This window comes from Eutrema salsugineum, unplaced genomic scaffold (assembly GCF_000478725.1).
Source record: "Eutrema salsugineum unplaced genomic scaffold, Eutsalg1_0 scaffold_11, whole genome shotgun sequence".
Classification (NCBI taxonomy): Eukaryota; Viridiplantae; Streptophyta; class Magnoliopsida; order Brassicales; family Brassicaceae; genus Eutrema; species Eutrema salsugineum.
In genome coordinates, this window is record NW_006256901.1 from 2417475 (window position 1) to 2423058 (window position 5584).

A 5584-nucleotide genomic window follows, 5' to 3' on the forward strand; every position below is an offset into this window, starting at 1 on the left:
CACCATGTACGGTGGATTTCGCAGATGGTAGCACGACGATGTCTAGTCGTGTTGGAGATTTGATCTTGACAGATCGAATTGTTCTCAAAGACGTGCTCTTTGTTCCCGATTTGAACTGTTCTTTGATATCAGTTTCGAAGTTGTTGAAGCATACACATTGCTTTGCATTGTTTACTGATGCGATTTGTATTTTGCAGGACCGTTTTTCGAGGATTCTGATTGGAGCCGGTGAAGAACGTGATGGGGTGTATTATTTCAAGGATGTCGCAGCTGTTCGAGTCAACAGGACTGATGGCAATTCTGATCGAGTTTTGTGGCATCGTAGGCTAGGGCATCCTGCTTTTGGTGTTTTTTCTTCTTTATCTGAGCTTTCTCGTGTTTTGAATAAAGCTGAGCCAAGTCCATGTGACGTGTGTTTTAAGGCAAAGCAAACTAGATTAACTTTTCCTGACAGTATTAATAAGACAAGTGATTGTTTTGCATTGATTCATGTTGATGTTTGGGGACCTTATAGGGTACCAGCTCGTGTGGAGCTGTATACTTTCTTACCATTGTGGACGACTTTTCTCGTGCTGGGTGGACATATTTGCTTCTTGAGAAATCAGAAGTTCGAAAGGTTCTAGAAAAAAAATTTGTGCGTATGCTGAAACACAATTTGGGAAGTCAGTTAAATTAGTGCGTAGTGATAATGGGACGGAGTTCATGTGTTTAGGATCGTATTTTCGAGACAAGGGCATTGTTCATCAGATATCTTGCGTAGGGACTTCTCAGCAAAACGGCAGGGTCGAGCGTAAGCATCGACATATTTTAAATGTGGCTCGGGCTCTGTTGTTTCAAGCAAACTTACCTGTGAAATTCTGGGGCGAAGCCATCTCTACGGCAGCACATGTGATTAATTTGACTCCCACACAGATCTTAAAGGGGCGTTCTCCGTCTGAGGTACTCTTTGACACAAAGCCTTCTTATGATCATCTTAAAGTCTTCGGTTCCTTGTGTTTTTTTCATCAAGTTAGACGTGACAAAGATAAGTTTGGATCGCGAAGCAGACGTTGCGTATTTGTGGGTTATCCTTTTGGTAAAAAGGGTTGGCGCGTTTACGACATGGAGAAGAACGAGTTCTTCGTATCTAGGGATGTTGTATTTCACGAAAATGAGTTCCGTTTTAAGACTTTGGAAACAGTACCTTTGGAGACTGAACGCATTGTTACTGGTGGTCCAGACGATGATTGGATCATCACCACAGCTCCAGTTGTTGATTTAAGGGGGAGCTCGTCTGATTTGACTGATGATACACCAGCACCTCAAGTCGTGGAGATGACCGGGGACTCAGTTTTACCTCCATCATCTCATACACTTGCTGAAACAGAGTCTGTTTCCCCTGTTTCCAACGCTTTGTCTCCATCGAGTCATGCACCTCTAGATGACTCTCAGAGAGTTGACGATCAAGAAGTCTTAGGTTGTGGTCATCGTACACGGATACCTTCTGTCAAACTTCGAGATTTTGTGACTTATAACACACGTCAGATCAAAGAAGACCCCCCTCACGTTCTCACTGCTTCGTTTTCATCGATCGAGTCCTCGATCACGGTCCAAGGTACCACACCCTATCCTCTCATAAATTATATTTCTGATGCGCGTTTCTCACCTGCCCATCAAGCTTTCTTAGCCGCAGTGACAAGTGGTGTGGAACCAAAGAGTTTCAAAGAGGCCGTTGCTTATGAGATTTGGCGGAGATCTATGCAAGGGGAAATGGACGCTCTTGAACTGAATAAGACTTTCACTGTTTGTGATTTGCCTCCAGGGAAAGAAGCTATTGGCAATATGTGGGTTTACAAGATTAAATACAATTCAGATGGTACGATCGAGAGATATAAATCTCGTCTTGTTGCGTTGGGTAATCGTCAAGTAGAAGGAGAAGACTATGATGAGACATTTGCACCTGTTGCTAAAATGACTACAATTAGAGGTCTGTTACGTGTAATTGCTGAGAAAGGTTGGATTGTCCATCAAATGGATGTCCATAATGCTTTTTTGCATGGTGATCTTAAAGAGGAGGTCTACATGAAGCTTCCACAAGGTTTTCGACACTCTGATCCAAATAAAGTTTGTCGTTTACACAAGTCTCTTTATGGGCTTAAGCAAGCTCCTCGTTGTTGGTTTGCTAAGTTGACAGGAGCACTCAAGAAATTCGGTTTCACGCAGGCATATGGTGACTATTCGATGTTCATGTTTAGTCGCGGCAATATCGAGCTACGTGTACTCGTCTATGTGGAAGATCTTCTGGTTTGTGGGAATGATATGGAGTTCTTGCAACAATTTAAGGACTATCTCGGAAGGTGTTTTCATATGAAAGATCTTGGAAAGCTTAAATACTTTCTAGGCATTGAAGTTGGACGTGGTGAAGAAGGTTTCATGATCTCTCAAAGGAAATATGCTCTCGACATAGTTACAGAAGCTGGTTTACTTGGTTGCAAGCCGGTCGCGACACCTATGGAGCAACGTCATGGTTTGGGGAAGGATACCAGTTACCTTTCTTCGGGATGCGAAAAATATCGACGGCTGGTTGGTCGCTTGATCTATCTTAATATTACTTGTCCCGATCTTACCTATGCCGTTCATATTCTTTCTCAATTTATGCAAGCTCCTAGAGAGGGACATTGGGAAGCAGCAATTCGAGTGGTACGTTATCTCAAAGGGACACTTGGTCAAGGTTTATTGTTAAGCTCGGATCCTGATTTGAGTCTCTCGGTTTATTGTGATTCTGATCATGCGGCGTGTCCGACTACTAGACGTTCTTTGAGTTCCTTTGTTGCTTTGCTTGGAGGTTCTCCTATTTCATGGAAAACTAAAAAGCAAGACGTTGTATCTCATTCTTCTTCGGAAGCTGAATATCGTGCTATGGCTTTTGCTACAAGGGAAATCAAGTGGTTGCGACAGCTCTTAGGCGAATATGGTTTTCCACATAAGGGTCCGGTGTGTATGTTTTGTGATAGTAAGTCTGCTATACACATTGTGTCTAATCCCGTCTTCCATGAGCGTACGAAACACGTTGAAGCCGATTTTCATCAAGTGCATGATGCTGTTCAAGATGGTCTACTTACTATGGTTCATGTGTCTACTACCGAGCAACTGGCGGATTTGCTCACTAAGGCACTCGGGAGAGTACAGTTCAACAATTTACTGGTCAAGTTGGGAGTTCGTAATCTACACTCTCCAACTTGAGGGGGAGTATTGAGGATAATATCGAATATATGGCATATCTTGGTGAATATCACATATTGTAATATTTCCATATTTTGTATTAGGGTTAGCTAAGGTTGGCTACAGCTTGTATAAATACTCTCGTTTGTGATTGAATAAACTCAAGTCGTTCTCTAAATTCACATATTCACCAGGACCTTCACTTTTCAGACCATCTCCAACGCTTGGAGACCCTAAAGAGTTTTTATCACATTTTTTAATATTTTTGGAGTTATATACACCTATATAAATATTTGTAAGAGTTTTAAAGTTTTTTACTCTCCAATGGGAAGTTCTAAATTATTATCCGCCTCGCCACACTCTGAATGAGAAAAAGAGAAGCCAAAAATCGATTGTGTCAAAAATAAAACATTGATTGTGTCGACACACTCTGAATGAGAAGAGAAATAGTGTCTCAAAAAAAAATTTAAAAAAATGATAAAAGCCTTGCCCAATAAGAATCAGCCAGGGGCTCTATAAAGTTTCCAAATCTCTCAAATTAGAACTGATTCTATCTTATTTCCTCATTTAATCTTTATTTTTAATCTTAAAGTATGCTTAGAGACTCCTAAGATCCCTGCATTGGAGCTGCTCTGAAAGATAAGATCTCTGTTCTCTATATCTATGCTCACATTCCGGTAACTTACACTCAAATCATTTTAATTAATTTATTAATCTAAAACTATGTCAAACCCAACCATTGGTTAAATGATTTGGCAATTCAATAATCTATCTATTTTCGCAATCTTATAATTTAGCTTTTACATTACATATCTCTTAAAAATATAGGATTTCATTTCTGTCACAATTTTCTAATTTATCTCAAGTTTATTGAAATGGTGTATTAATCTAAAACTATTATGTCAAACATAACCTAACTAGTTATTGTTCTTGTTGTATGAATATTATTTATTACAAATCAAGAGACGAATTTTTACTTAAAAATATAGTAAAATAATAATTATATGAATAACTTTACAACGGACAATTTTATCTACATAGCATATAGTAAATAATGTTATTTTTAGAAATTTTCTTATTTAACCTAGTTATTTTCATGTACAATTCCGTTTTCACTATTTTGAGTTGTACAAAATGGGCAGCTAATTTATATATTAACTAGATTTTAATATTGTGCGTCCGCACAAGAATTTTTTTAATTTTTTTATTTATAATATAAGTTGTATTTATTTTATGGTTTAAATATAATTTGTTTTTCTTATTTTATTTTATTTTTTAAATCAAATTTTTTTTATCATGTTTTAATTTTAGATAATATATATTTGTTTATTAATAGAATATGAGTTAATTAGCTTGAATATCGGAGAACTTTATAGAATATCAGATATTAATAGAATATGAGTTAATTAAGTATACATTGATCTAATGTTGATTATGAACGTAACTTTGTTATGATGTGAATTTAGATTTACACATAAACAATCTATATATCTATGAATTTACTAATCCATCCGTTTAGTTATTTTAAATTATTTTTTAATATCTTACATGTTCTGACAAACTAACTCATATAAAACTATAATTATAAATGATTAATCCTAATTTGTTCCATCATATTATTGAATAATATAAATATTTACTAATATTGAATATTTGGACCAATTGATTATGATAAAATATAATAAGATATGTATTTACCATTTGTGTTATTATAAAAAAATGTATATATATATCTATAAACTGATTACCGTTAGTTTAATTACCTTGAATCATACTAATATCTTACATGTTTTAATAAACTAAGTCATAGACATTAAGTATAAATATGTAACCCTAATCAGCTCCACCATATTATTGTATAATATAATTATTTATTAAATGTAATATTTAATATTTTACACCGATTGATTATGATAAAATATGATAAGATATTTATTTACTATGCACTATTAGGAAAATATTATTTAAATTCAAAATTTTAAATGAAATCTAACCTGCATTTAAAGAATTTCAAAGTATTAAAAAATTATTATCTAAATTTTTGTAGTAAAATTTAATTATAATTTTTTAATTTTTTTGAATTATAAATTAAATTGAATTCAGATTTTTGTGATTAAATTTAATTATTATAAATTTCGAATAATTTAAAATTTAAATTAAAGATGACCTATATTTAAGAAAATCTAAAAAATCTAAATTAATAACTAATTTTCGAAATTAAATATAAATATAAAATAAAATATTTTAAAAAAATTTAGGAATATTTGGAAGCAAGTACTAAAAGTGCTTCTGTTTTAATAGAATAGATATTTTTTGTTTTCTCGTGCTCTTTCTGATTAAAGTATATATCTATAAGAAGATACCTGCAGATTTTCATAAGATT